We start from the raw sequence: 17,527 nt of genomic DNA, 5'->3' as shown, positions 1-17,527 counted from the left end.
ACTTTAAATGTTTTTTTTTTAACGTTTTTTAAAAGATAAAAAAGTAAGTGCATCCAGATCTCAGGAAAAAACTATGTTGCTCCAACTTCAAGTTTAAGACGTTGGTGCTGGTCGAGAAGCACAGGATAAAATGAGCTCTGCACTTACCAAAGAGGAACTATAGTAAGGACAACACGGCTGACTTTCCACCAGGCAGCAGGTATACTGGCCTTCTGTAAACTCATGACTCAGAACTCTGTACTAGGTGTTGTATGATAACACACCAACAACCTCATATTGAAAAAATTATTTTAAAAAGAAAGAAAGAAAATGAACTCTGGCTGGGAAGATCAGTTGGTTAGAGCATCATTCAATTTGGCAAAGTTGTGGGTTTGAGCTCCAGTCAGGGCATATACAAGAATCAACTGGGGGGGGGGGGCAGGGCGGGGTAGGGGGGGGACATAAAGAGGCAAATGGTAATGGAAAAAATATAATAAAAAATAAATTAAAAAAAAAAAGAATCAACCAATGGCCCTGGCCAGTGCGGCTCCATCGGACTGTCAACCTGCAACCTAAAAGTTGCAGGTTCAATTCCCAGTTGGGATACATGCCTAGACTGTGGATTCAATCCCTGGTCCCAAAGCATACTGGAAGCAACGCATAGATGCTTCTCTCTCATATTGGTGTTTCTCCCTCTCCCTTCTTCTTTCTCTAAAAAAAGCAATGAAAAAAATGTTCTCAGGTGAGGATGGAAGGAAGGAAGGAAGGAAGGAAGGAAGGAAGGAAGGAAGGAAGGAAGGAAGGAAGGAAGGAAGGAAGGAAGGAAGAACCAGTGAATGCATAAATAAGTTGAACAACAAATCCATGTTTCTCTCTCTCTCTCCTTTCCTCCCTTACTTTCTCTAGATCGATTTAAAAAAGAAAAAAAGATAACTTAGCTGAAGTGAAGTATTTTCAAGTAAGATGTAAATAATAATCATCTCTTAAAACAGTAGAATGAAATTTAAACTTGCAGTGAATTTTAAAGTATGTGCCTGTACATGCCTGGTGAGTGACTGAACAAATCGTTGGGATTTCCTCCATTGACTGGGTGTTTGGAAGCCCTGTACCCTAAGGTGAAAGAGGGGATGATAAAAACAGAAAAGAATGAATAAGGGGGAGAGGGCACCATATAGAGAATTGTATGAGGTAAAAACATAAAGGCAGGCACTGGTCAAGCTGAAAGTGAGTGAAGAGGTGACAACACAGTTCTTCCAAGGTGAAGAACACTTTCCTTCACACAGGGTCTCCGAGGAAAACTATAAGCGGCCCAAGCAGGTCCTGGGTTCCCCTCCTGTCATGGTTCTTTCCCCCTCCTCCGGGAGCTAGTTCCCCTCCACCCTAAAATTCTCAGCCCTCAGAAGGATGTGATGCTAGCACTTGTCTCTCCAAGTTCTTCCAGGAAGGAGGGTCAGATTCAAATGTGGAAGGATCCAGATATCACTTCTGGCCTCTATTTTTTGGAGATATGTAAGATTCCAGAATGAGCCCTGTGTTTTCTGTAAGCACTAGACAAAGTAAGATGGGCTGGGGGTTCTTTGGTCTGTGAAAGCACAAGGTGGTGATTTTCTGGCAATTTATTAGAGATTATTTGAGGATGATACAAACAACAAACAAGCAAATGTGTCAAGGATTCAAATTGAACCGAATTGTTATAATAGTCTGCTTCTCCCTGACCCTCTTCCTAAGCCAGAACTCCTATTTACCGGCTGAATAAACTGCAGCAGAAGTCACAGTTCTTTTAGACAAGGATCAAGCCAGATCAGGAATATTTAGCGAGGTGTCCCAGTCAGCACTGGGTATTTCCATTTCTCCCTCACTGGGGTCTGATAGCAGTGATGTTTTCATGAATTTAGGCCTGGTGCTAATCCCGTGGAGCTGAGAGGGAGGCCGAACGCCCAGAGGACAGGCCCCCTCCGGGCACAGCAGAGGGTCCTCTGATTGGTGGAGGCTGGTAGGGTGACATGCCTCAGCACACTTTGGCTCTCACTCAAACTGTTAATTCAAAAATGAGAGCAGAATTATGTGGGCTGATCAGAACTGGGGCAAGCAGGGATTGGGCCATAGATACAGGAAGGTTACAAAACCAGTGTCTGGCTGGCGCCAGTAAGTGACACCATTCTCTTTCAGACACCAGATTCCCTTTGCCCCAGTTTTGTTCAAAGTCCAAAGACAGGACTCTGCCTACACAGCCCAGAGCTTGAGATAGCTGCTCACACGCATTATGAAACTGCCTTTGAAAAGAAATGCAGTAAGAAGGGCACTGGTGAAAAGGTCAAAAGCTGTGAAATGCCAGCCACTACGAGATCTTTAGCAAGGAATGCAGCCCTGCGTGGAAGGTGCATATGTAATGGGGAGGGGGTCTCACAGCTGCAGCTTTTCTCCTGGTGGCCCGTGCAGAACGCAGGAATGGGTTTATTGGATGTTTTCACCTTGTGTAAAGGAAACCTGAGTAAGACTCACTTCCTTCCTCTCTGAAGGGTTGTTTTTAGTTTGACGTTGTTGTTAGCACATGTATATATTCTCGTGTTATATTATGTTGTGTTATATATGTGTTGTTAGTAATGTGTGTGTGTGTGTGCATATACATATATATGAACATCAAAGTTGTATTTCATACTCTTGGCAGAAAATTTATAGGAAAAAAAATAAGAGAGGGTTTGGTTAAACATCATGAGGCTGGTGAAGTCTTGTACCTGTAAATGTCCAGTTAAAGGCTTTAGGCGTGTCAGAATTGTCAGTCAGCTGGGTGGGCAACTTTTAAAAAAAGCTGCGGTAGCCCTGACTGGTGTGACTCAGTGGACTGAGTGCTGGCCTGAGAGCTTGAAGGTCACCGGTTTGATTCCCAGTTAGGACACAGGCCTGGGTTGCAGGCCAGGTCCCCAGTTAGGGGCGTGTGAGAGGCAACCAATCAATGTTTCTCTCACACATCAGCGTTTCTCTCTGTCTCTTTCTCTCTTCCTCACCCTCTCTCTAAAAATACATAAAAATAAAAAATTTTTAAACATTGTGGTGAAATATACATAACATAAAATTTACCATTTTAATCATTTTGAAGTGTCTATAGTTCAGTGGCACTAAGTACATTCACACTGCTGTGCACCTATTACCGCCGTCTCCAGAACTTCCTCACCTTTCCCAGTGGAAAGGTGTCCCCATTAAACACTCCTGTGCCACCAACGTCCCACCCCAGGCCCTGCCAACCACTGCTCTACTTTCAGTCTGCCTGAATTAGACTATTCCAGGGACCTCATAGTAGTGGAATCACATAGTATCTGTCCTTTTGTGAATGGCTTATTTCACTTAGCATAATGTCTTCAAGGTTCATCCATGTTTGTTGTCAGATTTTTATAGTCTGTTTTCCTCAATGAACTGTTTGTTTTCATTTTCTTGCTGAGGACTCTGACATTGAAAACAGGAGAACCACCTGAAATTTGTCTGGCCATGGGGCTCCCTTCTCATCACCCTAAAATATATTTATCTTTGCCAAACTGGATACTTTTCAGTGTTTTCTCCTGCCTTGTTCTCTACAGAACTGGTATGTTATTTGCTGCTCCCAGCTCTCCGTACGGCCAGCAATGTCAGGGTGGAGAATGAGCATGTCTCTTTCTCTCTATTCACCCATGCCCTCAAGCAAAGATTCAGAAAAACCAAAAGAAACCATTCCCCCTCCCAGGAACAGGAGGTGCTCCTGACCTAGAGGGCAGGCCTATATTTACTTTCCTCTCTAAGCACAGCAGGCTTTTAACACAGGCTTCTTATTTGCTCTTTATAATTATTACTTTTAAGTAGTATCTTCAAATGGTTAAATACATATACAGTATAAATGCACATTTTCCCCTACCCCGAACCCACATCCGTGCCCTGCTCCCAGCAGTCAGCCACTGTCACCTTGCCTCTCTTTCCAGAGCTGGTGCACATGTAAACGAGCACCCTGGTGCCTTTTCCCACAGAAAATCGGATCTTATACCCCTGATTGCACTGTGCTTTTTGGAAAAATACAGAAAAGTAAGAGTGTAGTATACAAAGTTCCCACCACCCAGAGAACAGTTTAGCCATAACTCTTTTTCTTACATAACAGTAGAATGTTACAGATAAAGTTCAACTACTCTGAGACCATCGTGGCCCATCCTAGCTCCCTCCTGTCCCAGAGGGAGCACTGTCATGAACTGGCTGTATCCTTTCAGACCGCAGGCATCTGTGTCTGAGAACAATCTGTGGAATTGTTTTGTGGGACTTTTCATTTTACATAATGGCTGTGTTTAATACTCATTCCCTCTAGTGACCGGCATTTAGACTCTTTCAGACTTTCACTCCCCACATAGTGCTGCAGGACTTTCTTGCACACATACCTTCGTGCACACTGTGAATGTCTGTGTGAAATCACTTTGGAGAGGTGGGCTCACTGGATCCAAGGACATGCCTATGTTACACTTCGACGGATATCCTGACACAGTGGTGTAGTTTTTACTCCGACATGCAATGTGTGGAGCGCCTGCTTTTCCACCTCCTCTCCCACACAGTTCATCAAAATTGTGCATTGTTACTTATAATAGGTGCAAAATTATGTCTTATTATTTGAATTTATATCTTTTGTTGTAAATGGGGATGAACTCCTTTTTGTATGTTTCAAAGTCATGCATATTTCTTCTATGATTTTTTTAAAGTCCTTGGCTCATTTTTCTTTTTTTAAAAAAAATTTTAAAGACTTTACTTTTTTAAAGATTTTATTTATCTTTAGAGAGGAAGGGAAGGAGAGAAGGAGAGAAATATCAATGTATGGTTGCCTCTCGTGAGTCCCCTGCTGCAAATTGGCCTGCAACCCAGGCATGTGCCCTGACTGGGAATCGAACTGCGATCTTGTGGTTCGCAGGCCCACACTCATTCCACTGAGCTACACCAGCCAGGGCTCATTTTTCTTTTGAGTTGATCATCTTATTGACTTTTTAAGATATATATTTTATTTACTTATTTTTAGAGAGAGGGAAAGGGAGGGAGAGAGGGAGAGAAACATCAATGTGCAGTTGCCTCTCTCGTGCCCCACTATTGTGGACCTGGCCTGCAACGCAGGCATGTGCCCTGACTGGAAGTCAAACCTGCAACTCTTTGGTTCACAGGACAGAGCTCAATCCACTGAGCCACACCAGCCAGGGCTGACTTTTAAGTGTAGCTTGCATGTAACGAAAATCAGCTATTTGTAATAGTATTGTGCTGCAAATATCTCCCCAGTTTATTGCTTATCTTTGGTCTTAGCTCTTTTTGCCACATGGACATTTAAAATTTGTATACAGTCAACTTCATCAATATTAATGCTAAAGTGGTAACACACTTATTACTTCTGTTCCTTCTGTCTCCTACTTTTGCACTTCTTCCACATACCAAAATTAATCTGATACCATTCTAACCCAAATCATGTCTCGTATTTCTGGTCTAGGATCAGATCAACAGCTAGAAGTCACCTGGAGCTAATCTGGAGTCACATGGAAGTTCCATACAACTGCAGAGGCTCTGGGAGGCCTTGAATCAACTTTGCCCCTGTGACTATTTATGGGGTATCCTAAATCAGTACTGAGAAGCACTGGGACTTCTTTTAGGCTGGGGGTGCTCCACAGACCTGGTGGTCTGCTTAGTTGCTCTCTGCCCCAGTCAGGCCCACCTCTCGGAGGCATTGCAGAAGGGTTGACACAGAGGAGCTAGGACCAAGGTGACCTTCACTTCTTTTTATTTTATTTTTCCAGCTCTTTAAAATATTCCACACCAGGCCCTGGCTGGTGTGACTCAATGGATTGAGTGCCAGTCTTCAAACCCAAAGGTCACTGGTTCGATTCCCAATCAGGGCCCATGCCTGGGTTGCACGCCAGGTCCCCAGCTGGGGGCATGTGATCAATGTTACTCTCAGACACCTATGTTTCTCTCCCTCTTTCTCCTTCCTTTCCCCTCTCTCTAAAAATAAATATAAAAATCTTAAAACACTCTCCACTGGAGCCAGGTTCCCCCTTGTCACAGGAGGAAAAGGGAGAAACCAAGACTGAACTTCACAGTGTCAGACTGGAATTGGGATATGGTTGCCAGTGTGAACTCATGATTCCCAATACCTAGAGAAAGATATAGAAACCAATGTAGAGATCAAATAGATATAGGGGTGTGTATGAAAATGTGAGCCTGCTCCTGTGTATTCTTTAAAGGTTTTACACACACCCCCTTTTCTCCCAGTTCACTGAGTTACCCTCCAGGAGGCGTAAGGGCAGGGGCCTCGTCGGCTGTTTCCTTTGCTCTCTCCACATCTCTCCTACTATGAGTACCAAGGTCTGCACAAAACATCACTATTTAGGAATTGGAGATTAAAAATTAAGCAAAAAAAATCATTATTTGTTGTCACAGATGAAGCGGTGCATTCCCTCACCCTTCCTGCCTCTCAGGGTCCTTCTCAGTGGTGTGACATTCTGCACCTCTGCTGGCCCTTAGCATGGCTGTGTCTTCCCCACAAACACTAGCCCCTGAGCTCCTTCCTCCCTCTCTCCTTCATGTCCACAAATGTTTTCTGAGCTCTTAACCTGTGTCAGCACTGTGCTTGGTACTGACAGTCCAGAGGCGAACTGGTGCTCCATTGGACAGATGCAGGTGCTGCCTTCGGCACGTGTACAGTATAACAGACAATACAGTGAATCACTAAACAAACTGGGGCCCTTCCTTCCCATGGCTGATCCCTCAATGGGACAGGGGCGAGCAGCAGGTTTAACCGTAGCCTCAAGGAAAGCAGGTTTCTCTCCCACTGGGAGAGAGACAGTTTGTAAGTACTCTGACCCTCCGGCTGCTACCATATTAATAAAAATTGAGATTTTGGTGGTTTCACATGCATTGATTGGCTCACTTGAGCCTCACTGGGGGAAGGAAAAGACATTCTTATCTGCACTTTACAGAAGGGAAGTGGTGGGTTGCCTAACAGAGCATTTAGTGCCAAGCTGGGGTAGTGGAAAAAGACTGTCGGCTCAGGCACCTGTTGGCTGCTTCAATTTCTGCCCTAGTCTCCCGACTGCCTCCCTAGACCAATGTCACTGCATCCCTTTAGTGCAGCAGTGCACTCCTCTTGTGCTTTGCTTTCTTAACTTCAAAGCATACTTCAAGTTCTTTATATTCATCAGTAGGCACAGAGGGAAATAGACCAATGGGCCCACATGTACACTGCAGACCTGGCCCTGGGCAAGTCAAAGTTAAGGAAAACACAGTTCCTATCCTTAAAGAGCTACTTATTTAAGAGGCTAAACAAATAGGCAGACAACTTCAAGCTGCAGTGAGGAAAGCTTGTGGAGGTATGAACAAAACACCATGTCAGGAACCACCTGGAATTCTCTCTTCTCCACAGTGAAGGATCTCTGGCAGGAAGAGTGAAGTTACAGACAGGTTTGGAGAGAGGGGAGAAATTCACGGCATCTTGCATGGCTGACCTAGAGCACAGCAGGCTCAGTGGAGAAGACCTCAGGGATAGGGGATGGGAGAGGGACTGTAGAAGGAAGAGGGGTACAGCTAAGGACAACCAAGGCCAGGTTGCCTGAATACATCGGGGAGAATTTGCCCAGGTATGTGACTTTCTCCAGCAAACTTTGTACAGGAGAAAAAAGGAAAGAGAAATTAGACAGCCACTGGCCTAGGGGAGGAGGGAACCCCGTGGGGTCATGCCCACTTAGGCACATTGAATAAACAAAAGCTATGTGTGTGTGATGCCAGGACTGCTAGTTCCCAGTGGGGCTCAGGACTCAGATTGCTTTGTAGCTCTAAGAAGGCTGTTTTCCCGGTGGGAGAGAAAGTAGGGCACTTCTAAGGGGCTATATGCTGCTGGCTTTACCCCGGTACCTCACATGCTGCTGGGTGCAGCTCTCTTAAACACATGGTCCAGGGGAAAGAGAATTTGAGGAGCTAGCGGGGTGGGGTCGAAAGGACTGGCCCCTCTATGGGAAAGAAGAAAATGAGGGTACAAGAGGGCAGAGAGTTCAGGAAAGGGGTGTGATGAGACTGTAGGTCAGGCCAAAGGCATGATGGCCCGGCAGGGGTGCAGGGATGGGGCTTGAGGTTGGAGAGCCACCTAGGCTTTGGAGCTGCCAAACAAAGAAATGAGGGAATGACAAGTTCCAAGGACATGGCCAGCCTGAGGAGTTGCTGACATGGCCTAGTTTGCTGTCACGAGATAGGCTAAGAGGACATGGTAGAGGGCATCTCAATCCCCGGTGCTTTTGCAGAGGGGCCTCTAGGTGTCAGCAACCAAAATGGGGAAAGGTCCTCTGGCTGGAGGGCTTGTAGAGCAAGGTCTGTAAAGGTGGTACGTGGAGACCCACAGGAGAGAGCCCCTCAGCATGGGCTGAGCCCCTCAGCATGGGCTGAGCCTTCACAGCGGAGGTTATCTAACTCAGAGGATTTATAACTCAGAGGTTTTCTAACTTCGCGGCAGAGGGAAAAAATCCAGAACTCAGGTTAAGGAAAGGAGTGAGGGTGTTTTAGGAAGGTCAATTAAAGCTCTAGAAGACTGCATTTTCATGAAATCTTTCTGAAGCCTCCCCCAGAGCCAGAGCTGGTTCTTCCATGAAGTGAGTGCAACTGAAGCTTCAGGCCTGGCAGGCCCTATCCATCATTTTGGATTTGTACTTTCACATGTTGCCCTGCATCCTTGATTGTGTGATAAAGGCCCCACAAAGGCTTACTCCAACTCTGCCTAGAACTGTACAAGTTGGGAGCATGGAAGGACCTCGGGTTCTATGAGAAAGTCCTGGGTCACAATGTACAGCACAGTGACCATTATCAGCACTGCTGGATCCTAGAAATTCTCCTCACAAGGAAAAATACATTTTTCTGTTTCTTTTTGTACCTACATGAAGTGATGGATATTGACTAAACTTACTGTGGCAAGCACTACACAACAGAGGTAAGTCGAGTCATTATGCTATACACCCTGAACTCGTGAGTGCTGTACTGTATGTCAGTCATACCTCGACACTGAAAATAAATAAATAAAAAGCTTCCCTACATGCAATGCAAAAACAAAACAAAAAACCTCAGTGTTTTAATTTCCAAACAGTTTTCCTATCCCCGAATTGTTAAATGATAGAATGAACAATGATAAGTGTTCGATCTGGCAGCAATTTTTTTTAATCCTCACTCAAGTATGTATTCATTGATTTTTAGAGAGAGAAGGAGTTGGGGAGAGAGAGAAACATCAACATGAGATAGAAACATCCATCAGCTGCCTCCCATATGTGCCCCAACTAGGGATCAAACCTGCAACCCGGGTATGTGCCCTGACTGGGGATTGAAACTGCAACCTTTTGATGCACGGAATGATACTCCAATCACCTGAGCCACTTGGCCAGGGCCAGGAGCAAATTTTTAAAACATTTTTGACCCTGATAAGGTCTGAAGGTGTGTTGCTATGACCTTAGCAGAGGACACACTTACGAAATATTCTTTAGCTCAGAGTAATGGTTAAGTGGCATTGGCAGCACCCGTGACTGTCACATGCACAGGGTGTGTGTCCGTTGTGTGTTCCTAACAAACAATGGGACTTGAGTTTCGAAGCACCACCCACTCTGTAGGGTGACACCCTGTCTCCTTCCTCTCCTGAGAACTGTGACTGCCTAGTCAGCTGTTACTAGTACAGAATGTCCCCAGCTTATGAATGGGCATTGTTCTCAGAAAGAAATTTGTAGGCCCATTGTTTAGAATTGGAAGGCATTTCCCCTGATAAACAAGGGTAGTGTAATCTTTAGTTCTTTAAAGCCTAAAAGAACTTCTGTGTCCCTGAGATCAAGGGCTGTACAGTGATAACAGAAACCCCATTCTGGGTAGCAAACACCTGTCCCTCAGAAAATGCCTTTCAACTTCTAACTCGAGACCCTGGGAATCTTCCCTTGTCACAGACCTTCTGCAGGGCCTTCCCCAACTCTCAGCCTTCCATGTGGCTGCCACGGCGTGAGCAGAAGTCAGTGAGGAGAAAGTGCTGGGCGTGAGGTAGCAGCCCCTGTGAAGGGCGGAGTCGACCCTCCAAATCCTGTGGGACCGGGCTCCCTCCACACTCCCTCCTACCCCAGGGAGAGGCCTCCCTCCTTTATGCTTCTGGTCAGGGTTTCTTAAAGGCAAACAAACTGGGAGTTTAAAAACTGGCTCCCTTTTGAAGAAGAATGGAATTTTTCAGTTACTGGTCCTCTCAGGAAAGACCAGTTTGGAGCTAGGGAGGAGTGGCGGATTTTGTATACGAAAGACCAAAGAAATCCAGGTTAGAGTCCCTGCATTTGTAGTTGGCTTTAATGAAGAGATGCCTCCCAGGATTTTATATGTGATAATCTTGGTAATCTTTTTTAAAAAATCGTGTTTTGTTTGATCTTGCCTTGATATAAAGCTCAATAAGTCTATATAAATACCTCCATCTTTTAAAGGTTTATATTTTGCAAATGGCTTTTATATCCATTATCTTATTTGAGGTAAAGATATTATTACCTGTTTTATTGGTAAGAAAACTGCCTGAGTTTGTTGGAAAACCAGGTCATTTGCACTAAATCTGTGTCCTTGCTGATGTTTTTTCGAGGTTGGTTAATTCTCCACAGGGAGGCAGGTCTCCCCAAGCCCTGGAGCTAAAAGAGAGTGTCCAGGGAATGTCTGCTATCTTCCCTGTCTCCAGACTCCACTAAATTACCCTCAACATCTAAATGCCTCTTACATTCTTAGTCTTCTCTAGGGAATAAAATCTATAGCTCTCAGTTGCCTGTTCTGGTGACAAATAGCCTTTCTCTGATTCAAAAGACATCTTTATTTCCACCTTGGTTCTTTTTGTTAACAACAACAAAAAAAGTTTATTCAGCAAAGAAAGTGTTTTTCAGTACTTCATCAGGAAAACACAATAAAAGACTCTGAAAACAAGGGACCAGCTGGTGATTACTGGGTCAGTTCACAACAGTGCATAGCACAACTGAAATAATAAGTAATGCAAGACAGGGAGTGTGTACATTTTCCATATTCTTTCCTCATCTTTTACGGCAGTAAGCCTCACAAAACCCCTGAGGGCTGGCAGAGCTGGCATCAACGCCAGTCTGATAAGCAAGCTAAAGCTTGAAAGACTGGTGATTCATCCAAGGCTCTTGAGCGAATCAACAACAGCAGTAGACTAGAATTCTGGTCTCTGATCCTGGAATTTAACAGCCATGTCTCTGTGCCCACCAGAAAGTCATGCTAAGTTCTTAACCCAGAGTCCTGAGTTCAGGCCTGCTGTGGGCAGAAACAGAGATGCTCCCCAGGGGCTCTCCTTACAGAAAGGCTGGTCCCTGGGCAAAGCCAGCGGAGTGCAATCTGTGCAGTTGCTGGCCTTGTCCTGCTCAGCTTGTGCGGGAGAGGCTCCTGCTGTCCATCAGGTCTGTCCAGATCTGCGTGCGATCCGTGTGTGTGTGTGTTTTTCAAAGATTTTATTTACTTTCAGAAAGAGGAGAAGGGAAGGAGAAAGAGAGGGAGAGAAACATCAATGTGTGAGAGAACCATTGACTTGTTACCTCTTTTTCAGCCCCAAATGGGGGTCTGGCCTGCAACCCAGGCATGTGCCCTGACAGGAAATTGAATCGGCGACCTTTCAGTTTGCAGGCCAGCACTCAATCCACTGAGCCACACCAGCCAGGGTGCAGTCCATATGGCTTTGTGCAATCTAAGTGCAATACCACTTTAAAAAATATATGTATTAAATTTTCTTCTTTTTTTCTTTCTGCAGTGCTGCTTTTGATGCACACTATGTCTTGTGCATCTGTCCAAAGCTAGAGAAAACAAAGACATAGGCCAAACTTAGGGATCAGGTTTGCCTCAAAAAAAAAAAATCCCCTCCTGCCCTAGCTAGTGTGGCTCAGTGGATTGAGCACTGGCCTTCAAACTAAAGGGTTGTGGGTTGGATTCTCAGTCAGGGCACGTGCCTGGGTTGTGGGCCAGGTCACCCAGTAGGGGGCACTGGAGAGGCACCCACACGTTGTTTTTCTCCCTCTCTTCCCCGCCCCCCACGCTTTCCCTTGTGTCTAAAAATGAATAAAATCTTTTTTAAAAATCCCCTCTCCATCTGATCATATAATGTGATGCAACTGCCCACAATGGAAATTATAGTCAGGCCCAGGAAGTTACATTTGCACATCTTCTTATGCAGAAGGATTTGGGGAGACTCTATACTGACTTCAGTCTCCAGGGAGAGTCTAATGTCAGACAATATACCACTCTCTCTCCCAGATTCAATATTGAGTGTGTAGACATTAACAATTTACCCCAAATCCCACCCTCTGTCCTCCAACAGCCCAAGGTCCTGGGCATGAGACAGGCTAGGAAGCTGGGACAACTGGGACAGGGACACTGAGGCAGAGTTAAAAGGCCCAGCAGTTTACACCATCTAGCAAATCACAAAATTCTACCTTCCCTAACCAAGAACACTTCAGAGTTAAAGATTCACACTTCTCCTTCCCAACCAGAGGGTAAACAGCTTAAATCCCATTAGTTCCATCTGTGCCACCGCACCCAAGGACATACGAAAGTAAGGGAAAAAATGTCATTTTGGAGCATCGACATAAAGCTGATAAATATTCTATCGAGATCCTACCCCAAGACTTCCCCTAGGCCGTCTCCCCCAAACCCCTAGCCTTTTAACCCTCAAGACAAAGGACCCAGAGTACACTTTCCCTCTGGGGAATCACTCCCACACCGTTCTACCCCCATAAGCGTCAATCTCCTAAACTCAACAGGACCCCACAAGACTTGCAACCAGGGGATCAATGAGCAGTGGCAGCTCCTCCTGGGCTGACCCCCTGACCCTGTCCCCACAACCCCCCTTTCTCTGACTTCCCAGTGATCCCAAAGTGGTCCCACCCAGGCTCTCTCCTGTGGCTGCTTCTCCCCGAGCCCTTCCTTGTTTCACTGTCCCCAGCTTTAATAAATGCCCTCTCAAATCATCTGGACTCCCACTGAGTCCTGCACAATCTTTCCTGCACAAAGTCAGGAACTCACACACTACTGTCTGGCCAAGGCAGCCCTGCCCCAGGCCCAGTTCCTGACACTTACCCTGGCCTGGCCCAACTCTTCCTTTGAACGGCCACCTCATTGAATGAAGGCTTGGTGGAGTTAGATGTATTGGTAATAGCTTATCATCAGTCCCCAAACCCAGCTTCTGAGCAGACTCACCCAAATCATATTTTATTTTTAGTTGATGAGAGAGAGAGATTGATTTGCTGTTCTACTTCTTCATGCGTTCATTGGTTGATTGCACCATGTGCCCTGACAGGGGATCAAACCCACAACCTTGGTGTATTGGCATGATGCTCTGACCAACTGAGCTCTCTTGCCAGGGCTCAAGGCATCTTTTAAAACACAGATTCCCAGGCCCCACCCCAGATTTGCTCAATGAGCATCTCTAGCTCTGGGTCCTGGGAGACTGAATTGCAAAACCTCCCCAGGTGATTTTAATTCAGGCAGATGGAGGGCAAACAATTAAAAACACAATGAACTCCCTCCTCACTGGTCCCACCAAAAGGAGGGAAAACCCACTGCTCTCACCATGTGCACACATTAGAGCAGCACTGCAGACTCAGACCCGGCTGGAATCCATGCTCTGCAAATATCCACCTCAAGCATCCTCTCCCACACCCGTGAACACAATCTTGCTTTGACTTGGACTCCTTTGTCTCTGAGCAGATAGAGAAGGAGGAGCCCCCAGAGCTGCGCATCACACAGCTTTAACACCTGCACCCACCACCAGACTTGAGCTCTGAATTGAGAAGCCTGGGGGAGAGCTCTGAGGTAGGTGGCAGGAGATGCTGGTCTTGCTCTTTCACCCTCCTCGGTGGGCACACCCCAGGAAATTCGAGTCATAATACCTGACTCCTCTTCCTGCTTTCTTGTTCCTGGGCACCTCAGTTTCTCATTCCAGGGCAACTGCAACTTCCACGCCTGATTGGACATTTCTGCCAGGAGAATTGGCTGCTTCCTAACTGGGGAAAAGAATTCATGCAGATACTTAATTCGTCCAAGGCACCTGAGACATAATGGAATTCCAACAGCCAGGTGTTTGGAGGGCCAGAAAGCCAACAGTCCCAGTCTTGAGACTTCAGGTGACTTCCTCAGAGGGAAGAAACGCTGCTCCGGCCCCGGAGGCTGAAGCCCTCACTCTGGAGCTGTGTGACCTCCCCTTCCCACTCTCTTCTTCCATCAGCCCAATTTCACTCTTTTTCCCTCTGTGCTCAGATCCTACAGGCCTGGGGAGGGGCAAACAATTAGAAACTTACCCCTCTACCTCAGACCACTCCCTAATAACCGAAGGATTTTGTCTTTTTAAGCACCACATTCAGGCTGGGGCAGTCCATCCTTATCTTTCTTATTGCTCAGGTCCTGGTGTCTAAAACCCTCCCACGATTCATCCACGTAGCTCATTCCTTTCCTGCCAAGAGTCCATCTTCCTGCCTCCTGCCAGCCTCCCTGGTGCTTTCTCCAAGGGCCATCATCATGTCCGGCCTAGCCTGAAGATTTAAGTCTGTCCTTGTGCTGTGTTAGTTACAGTGCCAAGAACAAACTGAAACTTTCAGAGAATCAAAAAAGTAAAATAACAAAAAATCCAACTCTCTTGTGAAAAAAGAACTAGCATGTAGCAGCGGCTCTGCAACTCACAGTGAAGCGGAGTAAGTCACCCAGTCAGTCTCAAGATCCCAGGCACACAGCTCTCCAAGCTCAGCATCTCAGCACCAGTTCTCACTTTGCTTCAACATGTATGTCAACACACTCTCTTCACTTGTGCGTAATTTTCTGTGTCATTAGTCCTGTATGCTTTGTCCTTTTACCTTAGACTCAGGATCACCAAGTTCCCTCTACCACGTGTGTGCCCCTTTCAGGAGAAATTCCCCTACTCACCCTTCTCACTCAAAATTCATGGTGGCAAGACAGGGAAGATTATTTACACACCTGGAGACTTAGAAGGAAATGGGCATCTCTAAGTTTCAGGTGACTAGATCCTGTAGTTACCTGGAAATCCACTAAGAAAGAGTGTTGGAATAACATCAATTGCCAGCTGCGTGAGTCAAGGTCATTACTTAACCTCTCTGAGTCTTAGCTTTGCCATCTGTAACGTGCAGATAATAATGCCTACCTTGCAGGGGAACGGGAAGGATTATATAGTATAACACATGCAAAGCAGCTGGTATACAGTTAGCAGTTGATAAAGGGTGGCTATAATTATCTCCATCTGTACGAGGATAACCTTCAAGCATGCAAAGTACCCACTGCCTGGAAACTATTTAAGAACAGGGAGTAAACTGTGGTTAATCACATACCTAGTGTGCAGCGACTTCCCCAGCCCACGCTCCATTGTCATCACCGAGGTCTCGGTGGCTCTGTTGAGCAGAACTAGGCATTCTTCACTGCAGTACCTTTCACACTCAGTATTTAAAAAATAAGTAAAAATAAAGAAACACTGGTCTAACTCTTCCCAAATTTGCCAAATGAAAAACATAAAACTCTGCTGCTGTCCAGATTCTGTTTCTGCTATCAATCTACAAGGACCGCGCTGCTGAAGTCTGAACTGCGGTGTGAGCCAGACATTTAGCTACAATCAATGAAACAGCGACACCGTGTGGCCACATGGAACTACAGCCCAGCCTAGAGTAGGCGCGCAGACCGAGGAGCAGTCAGGTCTTGTCAGTTAGAATATAAAACGAGGAAAGGAACAAAGCACCTTCCAAGTGTGAGTGAAATTACTTCCCACTTTACAAATGTGTCCCTCTTGTCCACAGCCTAATGTTTGAAGGCTGGATAGCTTGTGGTCTCAAATCAAAAAGGACAGAAGAAGGCTAACCACAGGACATATGTATAGTTTCAAACATTTGCAGATGGCTTTCTAGGAGCTGTGGAGAATTTACTGAAAAATCTTAGCAATCCTTATCCTGCTCACATATTTCTTGGCACATACTCATACCTTTAAAAACAAGAAAAAGCCTGAAGTAAGCAATTAATACTGTAGAGTTATACTGTCAAAGGGAAGATACCTTTAAATCATTAACAGGAATCATTAGCCCTTCAAATAGAGATCAATATATAAAAAATTACTAAATCTGCACAATGGAATGTCATCTGCTAAGTAATTTGACTCCCTTAACACTATCAGATAGACAAATGGGTGTTAATCTCATCCCTGAAGGTATTTAGGAAACACAGGGCTTCCTCTTCACACTAGTGAGCTCAGGTTTTTACCTATCGAGAAAAGTCTTAGGCCTTGTCCCATAGGTATGCATTTTCACAGATCAAAGACTACTTCTCATGAGCATTTCCAGGTGGAATTCTTAGGTGATCTTCATGCATGAAAACCAGCTGGATTCTCTGATCTAACCATCAGCAGAGGAATTGTTAAGGACAGAGCCACCCCTCAACTTCATTGACCTGAACCACTGCAGGATGGTGGAGAGAGCCCGGGGGGGGGGGGGGGGGGGGGGGGGCGGGGCTCCTTCCTGGAAATTTGGAACAAAGATCAGGAGAGATTCTGAGTCACTTCCATGACTAGAACTGTAGCCTGTTAACTCCAAAGCTGTTCGCTGCCCTGTTTCCTACTGTGAGGAGCAGAGGAAGGAAGCTGGTCTGCAGAGACAGAGGGAGGCCAACTACAGGGGAGAGAGGGGTGGGGGAGTAAGGCAGGTGTCTCAGTCAGCTCCTGAAGACCCTGCGGTCTAAGAGACTCTCCTGAACACTTATAATACCTCTCTGCTTGTAAGCTGGCTCAAACCAATTTCTGTTACTTGCAAGTTTTCGAGAACACACCTCACAGTGACCCAGGAAGTTAATTTCCTTATCCTGCAATTCCCTCATCTGTTCCATGAGAATCATCATTCATTCATTCAGCAAATACTCATTGAATACTTTCTCTGTGCTAGGCAGTTTTAGGTTCTGGGAGACATAGCTATTTAAAAAATTTCTTCCTTTATGAGACTTCTCTTCTACTAAAAAGGTCTCTGGAAATAAAGTAGACATATGAGAGAAGAGGTAACTTCAAATCAGGTACCAACTAAAGGGCTGGTTGACCCAAAAAGTAGAGCATAAGCTCCAAGTCTTAGAAGATGTATTGGAGGGTCAGAGCCACTTAAAACAGTACACAGTCCTTTTGACTTTAAAATAACATTGGGTTAAAAAGCTGGCCTTTCTACGGTGTCTTTTGTCTTACATCTCGGTGCAAGTGCTGAGAGCCCCTTCTGATGCTTTGCTGGTAGGCGCCACTCAGGCAAACTCTCCTGATACTGCCGCTTCCTATCCACGTGGACTGAGGGAGGCTTTCAGTCTATTGCTGGTTATCATGGGGGGCAACAGATAACACACATAAGTAACAAATTCAATCCACAGGTAATTTCAAAATCTAATTTTAGCCACCCCTCTCCCACTCAGTTATTTGTCAGTACTACTTAGGAAGCCTGAATTGACTGATCTGGTTCTATTTTCTGTTGCTGCCTCTAGAAGACTGCAAATAAACCAAGTGGAAACT

Source organism: Artibeus jamaicensis, unplaced genomic scaffold (assembly GCF_021234435.1).
Source record: "Artibeus jamaicensis isolate MK-2021 breed Jamaican fruit bat unplaced genomic scaffold, CSHL_Jam_final contig_1028, whole genome shotgun sequence".
Taxonomy (NCBI): Eukaryota; Metazoa; Chordata; class Mammalia; order Chiroptera; family Phyllostomidae; genus Artibeus; species Artibeus jamaicensis.
This window is presented reverse-complemented; position numbering follows the sequence as displayed.